Source organism: Alosa alosa, chromosome 8 (assembly GCF_017589495.1).
Source record: "Alosa alosa isolate M-15738 ecotype Scorff River chromosome 8, AALO_Geno_1.1, whole genome shotgun sequence".
Classification (NCBI taxonomy): Eukaryota; Metazoa; Chordata; class Actinopteri; order Clupeiformes; family Clupeidae; genus Alosa; species Alosa alosa.
In genome coordinates, this window is record NC_063196.1 from 25,731,131 (window position 1) to 25,743,951 (window position 12,821).

A 12,821-nucleotide genomic window follows, 5' to 3' on the forward strand; every position below is an offset into this window, starting at 1 on the left:
TTAAAAATTAAAAAGCAAAAATTAGGTGTTTTTTCATCACAATATCTCTGGCTGAAAAGGTCAAAACTGCACGAAATTAAAAGTGTAGGATCATTATGACACCCTCTGTATGCACGCCAAGTTTTGTGGAATTCCGTTCATGGGGGCCACACAATAAATTAATTTATGTTACTATACCCCAACTGGCCTGTAGGTGGCCGGAGACAGTTTTCTGCGAATATCTCGAGAACCGTGGGGCCTAGGGAGGTCCACCTTTTTATGTATGTTGGTCTTAAGGGGGCATGTCAACCCATCCCATTACCACTTATTTCATGTATAGCGCCACCTAGTTAAAAATTAAAAGCAAAAATTAGGTGTTTTCATCACAATATCTCTGGCTGACAAGGTCAAAACTGCACGAAATTAAAAGTGTAGGATCATTATGACACCCTCTGTATGCACGCCAAGTTTTGTGGAATTCCGTTCATGGGGGGCCACACAATAAATTAATTTATGTTACTATACCCCAACTGGCCTGTAGGTGGCCGGAGACAGTTTTCTGCGAATATCTCGAGAACCGTAGGGCCTAGGAGGTCCACCTTTTTATGTATGTTGGTCTTAAGGGGCATGTCAACCCATCCCATTACCACTTATTTCATGTATAGCCACCTAGTTAAAAATTAAAAAGCAAAAATTAGGTGTTTTTCATCACAATATCTCTGGCTGACAAGGTCAAAACTGCACGAAATTAAAAGTGTAGGATCATTATGACACCCTCCGAATGCATGCCAAGTTTTGTGTACTTTCGTTCATGGGGGGCCTTACAATAAAATAATTTATGTGTACATTTAGTGATACACCAACAAGGATTCGGGACACTGAAAGACCGGGTACACAAAACTTGGTGGGCATGTACCCCCACATGGATGGCATGGAACCGTCATTTTTCGTTTTGATCTGTAGCCCCCACGCTGAACTGGACCCCCCGAAAGGAGGGTGGGGCAGACACAGTTCTCTGTGAATATCTTGAGAACTGTAGGGCCTAGGATGACCATTTTTTTTTTTCGTATGTTTGCCTCCAGGGTCATGTTAACCCATTTCATGTGCACACATGTGCACAAACAGATACACACACACACACACATACATTCACAGTAATCATCATTATGACACATACTCACACAGTAGACATATATGCGCTTGCATGCACAGGCACATACGAGGCACACACACACACACTCACACCCACACACATAACATAAACATAACACAAACAATCAAGAATTTCTCAGAATTATGAACAGGCAAGATGGAGGTGGGGTTGTATAAAATGAATTTTACATGTGAAATCTATGAACTAATCATGTTTTGGTACTTGTTGTCTAGCAGATACCAGTGAGAATTGAGTGTGGATAATGCAATTTAGTGAGACAGTTAGAATCATATAGGCCTTTCAGCGTGATATCTTTTTGTGGAAAAAATGTGCTGTAAAAAAATTTTGTACCGCTCTGCGGAAATATAAACGTTGCGCGCATAACGTGGCGGTGACCATTACAGGACGTCTTTTAGACGTCCCAAATACAGGTCCGTGGGATGTCAAGGGAACCCTACACAATGTCGAGGAGGTGACGTTCGCCAGGGAACCTTTAGAGGACGTCGCCGGGACTTTATTTTGTTTACTGGGTATATATTGCTCTCGCTAAATACCTGAAACTGCATAGCCCACTGCATGAAAAGTGCGATTTTCGTCCCCGTAAACGACCGGAGATCTCCCTCATTTTCGGTAGTTGACGACAATTTGCAACCCGCGCTTGTCGCCGTTTGTCTGTGCCACAAATTGTCGGAACCGGACAATGACGTATGTGGAGAGCTTTCAGAGTGCTAATGGCCCTAATTAGCATATGAATGCAGTGAAACCGCGGCTGGCCAGGCCTCGCTTGAATATCCTTACTCAGTATTGGATGAAACCACTACTTTCAAACAAGAAAAATCACTCGTGATTGGCAGCAAAACCACACCTGGCCAGGCTTGAATTTCCTTACTCAGTATTGGATGAAACCACAACTTTCAAACAAGTAAAATCACTCGTGATTGGTTGGCAGATCCCCAATAATAATGTGTGTGTATATATATATATATATATATATTTAGCTGTATATTCATGTTATCCTATGTAGGCTACTACACTATTATTAGGCTACCATCAAGGACATGAATGAATTTATAGAGGAAATGAACATTTGCCAGGAACATGTTTATGCAAAGAAAGAGCTTTATTAAAAGAAACACAACTTCAGTATATACAAAGCGAGGATCTGCCCACACATGGGTAGAGGATGATCCAAAAACTACAACTCCGTGAACTGTCCGTTTGCCTCCTCGGGGTTGTAGGTAACTGGCGGCGTTCTTTCCGAGGCAGGTCCGTTGTGCAGACGCCTATTGTGCGTGGCTCTGTACTTCGGCGTTGCCTCTAACCGGGACTGCAGCTTCGCACAGAGAGCTCCGGCCTACGAAATGACGGCGACCATACAACCCATCCAGAGACCCCGCCAACAACGCCATCTTCTTCGTCAGACATGAGGTCTACGGTGGCGGACTTCCAGAGTTCCACCTCGTCATCTGCTAGCACACTCTGTCTCGATTCCAGCAGCTGTAAAAAAACAATGAATCAGTACTGTGCGATGCACTGCGTATGGACACAACACATCTATCAATGCACCTGAAAAATAGTCACCAAATAAAGTCTTACCCTCTTTCTTCTCGCTCGACTCTGAGCTGAACTCTTCGCAGCTTCCGCCCGCAATGAGTTTTCTGGCTGGGTATACCTAAAGCTCCTGCGTACCGTCTCGTATGTCTTACAGGCGGCTGGAAAACAATTAAATGAGAGTGGTATGAATAAAAATCAAACGCAAGTCATAGTAACATTAAACAAGGAAGGAGAAACAGTAAAAAAAAGTAACTTACACACAATGTCGTCTTTATCAACATTGTGTGGACTTGCAGATATTGCTCCGAGCAAATAGGAGGTCACCGCCTCATTATGAGGCGAGATTAGTCTGTGAAAACAAAATGTACAGTTATGATCGGTATCTATCCTATGGTATCTATACGTATCTATTTCCTTATACCGCAGAATGAAAGCATATTCTTTAAATCTTACCCTTGCTCCGGTTCGTAGCGCCTGCAAATTGACGGCGTGCTTCCTGTAAATGACGAGACAAAAAAATACACTTTAATAAAGCTGGTTCTGCTCACTTGTTCTTTTGCAAGGCTACTAGGCTACTCTTAGCTTTGGTTTTAGGCTAGGGTGCTTTTAGCTTAGCTAGCAGTCATCGAACATATTCTTACCGCAAGCTTGGGATTGTGCACCCGTCTTTTCTCAAAGTTTGTCTCTCCCGCACAGTTTTTCGACTCCAGAGCAGCGGCCCTCTATGGACAGCAACATGGAGTTTACCTAATTGCTTGAATGACTTGCAGACAGCTCCGAGCAAAGAGGAGGTCACGACCCCATTAAGAGGCAAAGTTAGTCTGTGAAAACAAAATGTACAGTTAAGATCGGTATCTCAAAGTTTGTCTATCCCGCACAGTTTTTCGACTCCAGAGCAGCGGTCCTCTATGGACAGCAACCTGGAGTTTACCTAATTGCTTGAATGACTTGCAGACAGCTCCGAGCAAAGAGGAGGTCACGACCCCATTAAGAGGCAAAGTTAGTCTGTGAAAACAAAATGTACAGTTAAGATCGGTATCTATCAACAGAGCCTATCTATTTCCTCATAGCCTACAGCAGAATGAAAGCGTATTCTTTAAATCTTACCATTGCTCCGGTAGCGCCTATGTGTCTCCGAGTGAACCCTGGTTGGCTACGGCTGGCTACCACGGCTCGGATTTCCCGACAGCAGATGTCTATTCTCCTGGCGAGACAAGTAGGCCTACTCATCTGGCACTAGATCCAACGCTCTCCATTCTTCCAAGCAAAAAGGGAAGTGCTCGTTTAAAGGTCCCCTCTTCTAGAAGGAATGAGTGCCGACAATCGCGGGCGCGTTGTTTATGATTCACATCCACATACATCCAAGTAACGTGAAGTAGTAGCCTAATGAAACTGTAGGCTAGCCTTTCTGTTCTGCTGAATCCAAGTACAGCTCGCTGCAGCCTGTGGGAAGGAATTTGCCGCCGCACACTGACTGTTGTTTATCTTATCAGCTGTTCTGGTGGAAGCGTGACCACAGTGCAACCACTGCTTACTAGAGGAAGTGTCTCCCCTGCTGGCGTGGGGGCGAAACGGTTGGACTTTACTGTGGTTTATTGAAGTGACCGCGCTGTGGCGTATAGACTGAGAATGTTTTGGACTGTGTAAATAGTCTACTACCAGGGAAATAGCCAATCTATATATATATATATATATATATATATATATATATATATATATAATATATGCAGTTTTGCATATATTTTTGTTGGATGAAGATAGTGATAAAGACAATTATATATTTGCCTCTGAAATTCTCATTGTGTTGGTGTGAAGATAAAATCTGAATCTAAACTCTGTCGACTGTTTTAAAAGTCAGGTTACATTATTGGAGCTTGCAGGGAACAGACATGTCATACCCAGCATCATTTCTGCCTGTTGAGCGTATTACTGGGAGTTGTGTGGTTAACACATCCACTGTTTAAGCAAGACCAAAGGCCACAGTCATGCCAGCATGCACAGTTCACTCCCCCTGCTACCCTGATTTGCATTTGTATAGCTCACAGCATTTTCATTTACATGTTAAAGCCTCCAGTAGAATTAGGAGGAGGGGGGTCATGGGGGGACGACTGCCAAGCAAGGCCCACGTCAATTTCTGACAATTCATGGCAGTTTTCGGCATTGCCTGCAAACTGCCGCGAACAGCCATTAAACTGAACTTCCTCGACAATCTACATTGCCGCATACTGACGGAAATCACACTTTTCATGCAGTGTGTAATTTTTGTGTCTGCCCATTGCTGTGCGGCTTGGCAAACTTCAGTCTGTGGTTTGAAATTTTACCTTTCAGTAAAATCAAGAGCACTTGATCATACTGTATGTAGCTATGCCAGTTAGGCATTTCGACTTAGCATACCTGTAGTTACCATGTTGCATGTGGATTATGTAATGTTGGTGTGAATGTAGGCCACTGCATACCCCCCTGATTGACTGAAGAAAGAAAGAGAATGTGGTGTTTGTTTTAGCTTTTATTCACTATTCAGAATGTAGGCTACACCAGTCGCAGTAGGTGGCAGAAGAGCTCTGTGAAATAGGTCTGTATTACTGAGAATCTCAGCAGGGAGGTGAGTTGAGTTCTTTGCTAAAGGAAGAATATCATCTTTACAGCGAAGCTACACCAGGCGCGTAACGGCTCCCACACACAGCTGCGTGCATCGCGTTGCTGGAGACGCATCCCATTCACTTTAAATGGGCTCACGTGATCCGTTGCCGAACTGAATTGTGGGTCCGTCCGTCGCGCTTTTCCCCGCTGCTTTCGTGTTGAGGAGTTCAGCTGTTGCTGCACCGACAGACGGCACCGGCCAATCAAGCCAATCTACGGACGGCACCAACCAATCACATTACGGTTTAGCTGTGTGTGGGAGCCGTAACTGAAGCGTTCCGTTCGCGACGCATAAAATCCATTTTAAATGAATGGTCTATATTTTTCGAACGTACGCGCCGCTATCACGTCTGGTGTAGCTACTTCCATTGATTATAGTGGAAGCTAATTGTTGCAGCAGACGCAACGCGAACGGAACGCTTCAGTTACGTGCATGGTAGTGTAGCTCAGCCCTTATTCTGTGAATTTTGTTTCTACAGGTGAGCTAAACAAATCCATATAATATTGTTAGCATTAGTGACAGGTAATAAAATGTGGTTTTATTTGTTTCATGAAGTGAATAGAAGTGATCTATGTGACGTTTGCCATGCTAGCTGACTAGCTTGTTTTGTGTTGTAGCCAGAGCCTGTCTCTTATTGAACACGGAAGATTGTTGCACATAACTCCCATTAGACATTCTTGTAGCTAGCTTAACATCAATGGATTCGGTTTCCCTCCTTGACATGTAAAGTGAGTGACAACGCATATTTCATTGTAAAAGAGAAGTGAGTTACTTGCTAAAGAAATATGTGAATGTTCGCTGGCATCTTTATTGACTATATTTTGTCTTCATTAAATGAGGCATCAAGACCAGTAAACCTTTGAAGTCTTTGTCCACTGCATGAAGGATGAAAGACTCACTGAGTTGGACTGGATTCAGCATGCAATTCATCATTTCGCCAGAGTAGGTAGGCTACAAATGTTTCCCTTGAATGTTAGGCTATGTCTTGTCTGTTCATGTCTACTTTGTTAGTAGCCTAGTTGGATTGCTAACTGTCTGATACTTCCTTCATACTGAAACTGAAATATCTCACATCTTGTCTCTAGGAAAATAACTAAGTTAGTGAGTTCAAACAAGGAAACTAAGTTATGAATAGATCACATGCTACTTTGGATCTGAAGCCAACTGAGCCACCTGAAAATACACTCATGGTCATAGTGGGTGGCGCTTAAAACAAATAAATGAATTAATTTGTTGACAATTGGGTGTAGGCCTAGCCTACAGCCTTTTATTATTCAGAGAGTAAAACGAGGACACAATTGTGTGATAGACACCATCAGTAGAATGTCTGATGCTGATTGTCTACCTTAGTTCTGCAGAAAGAAACGACCTGTCCGCAGTCAATATGCCCATGCACTTAGAAGACAGTTGGTTGCAGAATCGTATCCTCTTAGAGATTCATAAATGATCTGATTTGACAATTACAAACTTTATTATAACCCCCAATACCCGGCATGACCGTAGTAGAGTAGTTTAACACCATTTTTGTTTTTTCCGTTGGCTTCAGATAATTCCAAAATACCAATGTCCAGTTTATTAATTTCATTGGTTTCTGCCTCAAAGTTATGCTGATGATATTGTGCAACTTTTTTGAGGAATGTTGCTGGGAAATGTTCTTCATTATTGTGGTTCTGACATGTTCCCATTGATATTGGGCAACAATTTATTTTCTTGAGAAGCAGTAGTGTTCATTCAATTAGAATAAATAGAGCTGGTTATGTGGTTGCCCAGCAACATTGCTCAAAATGTTCATCACCTTTAGGCTCAATCAATTTTATTTGATTAGCCTTAGCCTACTATAAGTTAGATTAGAATCGCTAACTCCCATGGGTTTCAGCATGAAACATAAGATACTTTTAGGCTGACTCACACTCTATAAAATAACAGAATAAGAACTCCAATAGAATTAAATACAATAGAAGCAAACACCTTGACCATAATCTGTAGAGCAATGTCAGACTGAATATACAAGCCTTTTACCTAATATTATCCCTTATGTAAAGTAAATAAAGAATCATGCTGTTAGTGGAAATATGCACACTAACACACAAAAACAAACACCCCCCTGAAACCACCGCAACATTAAAAATAAGCAGTTAGTTGTCTGAGCTGTCACCATAAAATGCACCATGACAGATTAGCAGTGCGGTGTGTGTGGCTGTGGTGGTCGCGGGCCTCGAGGCTCTGTCTCCGCTGGAGTGCTCTGATCTGGCGGTGGGGTGGGTGGGTGAGTGCCCCAAAAGGAAAAATCGAAAATGGCATCTCTCCTTTGTCTCTTTTATCTTCCAGACATAATTGAGCTCAATTTAACATCATAATTAACATCAATTTGAGAGTTTGGCCATTTTCTTACATTTCCTCATTTCATCTCCTAAGAAATAGATAGCCCTGCACTTGTCTCAGCCCAAGTGTATTTAAGTTCATAAGATCTCAAACTACTGTGGCATGGTGGGAAATGTAATGTTGACTATGCCACCCCAGGAATAAGTGGGACCCATCAGGAACACCTACCCAACCCAGTAGGTCACACAGGTTTGTTATACTTTTACAAAAGACAACAACAACAACAGGGACAAATTGTAAACAAACACAATGCAGGACAAATCAGCTTGACCATTAGGAGAAGGGGGACAGACACTAACCCAGGAACTGGCCACCTATAGAATGGGGTTACCTAGAATTACTGGCAAAGGAGTGAGACCAGTGCCATATATATAGAGAGTTCGGACAACTCAAATCATGGGTGCATCATGTTTCATCCCAATGTCAGATGATTCTACAGTGTAACCCTATGGGGCGAATACAGTATGTTGAAATAAATTGCTTTTTACTTCACACAATATTGAGTAATTATTAGCCCTCCAGTTTTGTCTCTTGACCTTCTGCTCTTCTCTCTATATACGGCTCTGAGTGAGACAAGCCACACAAAAATACCTCTTAGCCACACAAAAATAGCTCTCTAGACCACATGTGCATCCAACACACACACACACACACACACTGGTGTGGTGATAATCAGGATTTAACTGGCACACAGTGAGACAATACACTACAAAGGTGATTTAGCCCCCCGACCTTAAACTCCCAGTGGGCCGACAGTGGTCCACCAGCCTTTTGCTATCTGGGTATTTATTGTGATAAAAAAAAAAGACATTTTCGAGAAGAAATTTTCCTCATGGCCCGCTTTGCCTTGGCCAGCCCTCAGCTTCCTTATGCAGATAAAACACTGGAAAACACACAAGTAGATTAAAAGGGCAATCAATGACCTCATTCCTCCCTGGAAATGTCCTGCATGTCTAGGCTCTTGCCTCAGCTTCAGTGATCTGCTGAGAGAGAGCAAGAGAGTTCATGGTGTTGGCATGGGGCATTGGCACTATAAGGTTGCTCCTGTGCTGTGGTTGGTACAATTTAATTGCATCACTGTTTGTCCTGTGTCTTAAGGTGATCTCAGAGTCTTTCAGTGTTTAACCCTTAAAGGTGTAGGTTTTTGAACATTCTAAGTTCCGCAACAATTGAAGGTTCTAAAATTCTATGTTGAATTCAATGAACCCAGATATTCTTTAGAATGTTCATTTCTCAACATTCCCGTCACACCGGTGTGACGGTACTCCTTTAAGGGTTAAAGAGGTGTGGGACCGTGTGGGGTGGTCCCCTCCGTTCCTTAAAAAAAAAAATGGAGCCAAATGATGATTATTATTTGGTTTTCCTTTAATCCTACTGAATTTGTAATTATGTATCGGCCGTTCTAATTGCCGATACCGATAGTATGTGCGTGCCTGTGTGTGTGTGTGTGTGCGTGTGTATATGTGTGCACCACCATCTACAGGCCAGTGAGTGTACAGTCACTAAATGTACACATAACTTAATTTTTTTAGACCCCCCAAAAATGAAATTCTACAAAAACTTGGGGGGGGGGTATTTTTTCCAGACGTAAAAGTCTAGTGGGGCTACATACCCACCAAATTTCATGTGCCCCTGTGGTTCGGTGTCCCGGGTATCGTTGATCAAAATTTCAGGAAGTAGATGACGGGGGGAAAAAAAAGAATAAAAAAAGGACTGTGTCTGCCCTTAGTGGTCAAAAGTCTTTATTTAGTTGAGTCACTCATTTCTTTTCCCCAAGGCACATTTCCCCTCTTCCCGTTCAGGGTTCATTACTTTTGTAGCCCAAACAATGGATGATTCAGCTTCTTGCTTAAAAAAATTATAACATTTTTATACAGCTTTTGGAAATTTGGCTTATAGCTCAGGAATGCAAGAAAAGCATCATAGAAGACATCTGTGTGAAAGACAAAAGAAATTGAGGAAATCATTCCCAGAACACTGGCAGACATAATGCTCACCCTAATGCTTCGAAATAAAGAGCCATTCATCGGTGGTCGTCATGTTGACGAATCCAAAAAAGAAAGAATATGTTTTGTGTGTTAGAGTTAATATGACAAAAGGACCATATCACATGGGATATTATGTAGGTCATGCATATGGACACAGTCCTTGAACGACACAGCTTTTATGGAATAATCCTTAGAGCATGCTGCAGATCTGTACAAATTGACCAGTGCTTAATGATCTTTGACAGCTAAGAATGTGGAGTGACAGATGAATATGGTAAGGTATTTAACATCCCACAATAGTGTCCCATTATGAGAAGCAAACACTGAATGCAGGGCCATCTCTGTTCTGTGGATATTTTGCTAGTAAGCAACTCAAACACAATTGTTGTAATCAAAAAAACAATCGTTGTAATCCATTTACCAAACTAGATTGGAATCTAATAACTTAGAGTAATTATGCTTTTCCTTGAGTTCATTTGTAGATTTGTTGCTCTGATAGAGAGATAGCTCCAGTGCCTTTCATATGACCTACAGTACTGTTCATACTGGATATATTCCATATTAAATATTTAGCCTATACATAACCTAGATGTTCATATGTTTGATAAATATGACGTCTTGCTAAGTTCATATAATTGTAATTGGAGTAACCCTCATTTGAAATCAGGCATTGACTAATTAGCATGGATTCCAGTAGTCCTATTAGATTAACCATGTGGGCTGTGACAGGCGCCACAAGAACGCTAATAGTAATTCACCATTTTATGAACTCTGCTGATGTCATGGCACACGAGAAGCTGCCTCTCGGTCTTCTGAGGCCACGGCCTGTTAGCAGTCTATCAAAATGATGTGTAATTGCTTTGACTTTAAACCTGGACCACATTTCCTTGGTAAAATGGTCCTCTGGAACATCAAATCACCTCAAGCATCATTTTTACAGGAATGATTGGTAAATATAATGGTAGCTTGGATCTGGACTCCCTGGTGTGTGTGTGTGTGGGGGGGGGGGTAATGTATATAAGATGATAAAAAGTTGGTTTATGGCTGGATGCTGAAGTCATTTTGCAGTGAAGCAGAATGATATTTTGGAATAATGATGGTCATAAATCATTCAAGCGTAGTCGTCATAAAAAGAAAATAGCAGCTTAATATTTTTCTGCTGTAAAACAGTAAAAGGCGCACTGTTCTTAGCAGTTATGCTGAAGGCAGTGAGATTTGGCATTTCATCCTTGTCACTCTGTTTGGAACATCGCACTTCGGATTACAAGATTGATAAAATTCAGCTAATAAGTATGGATCATCTCAAAGTTTGGGACAACCAAACAACAGTATAAGCTAATCTTTATTGTTAGGTTACTGTCTTTTCTCTAGGCCTAGGCCTATTGCGAATCACGACATCAGCTCATTCATTTCTTTTTTTCTTTTCTTTCCCTTGTTTGGATGTTGGGCATCCTTTCTAACAAATCAATTTTGGTTTAGCACCACACATAATGACTGGGAAGGCACATTCTTTCAAGGGTTTAGCACCACACATAAGGACTGGTGTAGCACCCCTCTGCTCTACTAAATAAGAATAAACCTTACAAGTTATGTTACAATATAAGGGGGGAGAAAATTGACAATACAATCCAAGCAACAAGCCCGTCAAAATAAAAGCACTACCTCCTATTGACTAGAAACAGACTTATAATCGTACTTCCCTCTGGATATCTCTATTTAATGATTTACTCTATTTATTCATAATGTACCCATTCATTCCACTCATTCAACATTGGCAACCAATCTTGGGCCCAGTAACCAATGCCTAGGTGGGTTACACTGGGAAGGCGCATCCTTTCAAGGGTTTAGCACCACACATAAAGACTGGGAAGGCGCATCCTTTCAAACAAATCACTTCTACATTCTCTCAGTATTTCATAGGCTTGTCCAAAAGTTGTGTAGCAAGCTTCGACATGTTTCTCTCGTGAGTGGTGAGCATAGAGGCCATGGCGGTGGAGTGCATTGCCTATGATTTTATCTGTAACAATTGTACCGGCTGCCCATAAGTCTTTCGGGAGCTTTCTTCGAGTGGTCCTTGGGCTACTCTTCTGATTCCCTGGTCAGAAATCATGCCAGAAACTCAGTTGATGATGCAGTGATGTTCCTTCCACTTGTAGATAATGGCCCCTATGCTGCTTACTGGAAGATTCTTGTCCATAGCCTTTTATGGACAATGCATACACCAGTGGCGTAGCCCGTGCCCGTACCCAATAGGGCTGCACGATATATCTAAAATCTATTGTTATCGCGATATCAACAATTGCGATGGACATACCACAAAGATTACTTAATTTTCGATAAATTTCGATACATTTTCTGTGCCGTGCGCATTCCATACAGTCTATGGTGTATTCACATTCTGAATGTCAACATATTTTACCAAACCGATGCCGTCATGCTGCCCTAGAAGCCTGTCCCCTACCAGTTTAGGTGTGTGGTGTTTTAGGTGTTGAGGCGGGAGCTAATGTCGTGATTCGAAGATAGTGAGTCGAGCGAGGTAGGTTACACTTGGATGAAGAGGAATTGGTGACTAAAAGGAAAAGCATGTCTGTTCTATGGAAATATTTTGGCTTTATTAAGGATGAAACAGCGCCAAATGCGTCCTTCTCCACTGTGTTAAAATAAACAATTTCTTTCGTTATCGTTATATGATCAGAAGATATCTTGTCTTTCACTGTAAGGCTTGTATTTCATGATTTGCATTTAGCAAAAGCCCCAGACAGCAGCAGAGAGGTAATCAGGATTCATTATTTGTAAAAGTTGTTTAGCCTACTTCGTTGGACTGTGCGATCGCAACCCCTTACTTTTACTTTCACTTTCCGCTGCTCTCGGCATGCCGGTAGCCTAATAACGTGGGATGCGCAGCGTATGAGATTGAGATGAGATCGCAGTACTCAATAATGTTATCGTATATCGCATGTTTTCCTAATATCGTGCAGCCCTAGTACCCAATCGTCGGTCTGGCACATCTAAAATATTTTTGGCTTTCACGTCAACCATTACATCATCTGTTCTTATCATTTCAAATTTTAGGGAGACAATAGAACTGTAGTCACGCTGTACTGTAACACTAACACTAGCACAT

At 41.8% G+C, this 12,821-nt stretch overlaps 1 long non-coding RNA gene across 1 annotated transcript; it reads right to left on the bottom strand.

The window, feature by feature from the left end:
- Window positions 1-2,293: 2,293 nt before the first annotated feature.
- LOC125299730 lies at window positions 2,294-3,525 on the bottom strand. Its single transcript, XR_007194434.1, has 5 exons — window positions 3,328-3,525; window positions 3,140-3,182; window positions 2,944-3,035; window positions 2,729-2,844; window positions 2,294-2,629 (listed from the first exon to the last, which is right to left on the bottom strand). It is a non-coding gene; the product is annotated as an uncharacterized LOC125299730 (long non-coding RNA).
- Between the last annotated feature and the right edge of the window lie 9,296 nt (window positions 3,526-12,821).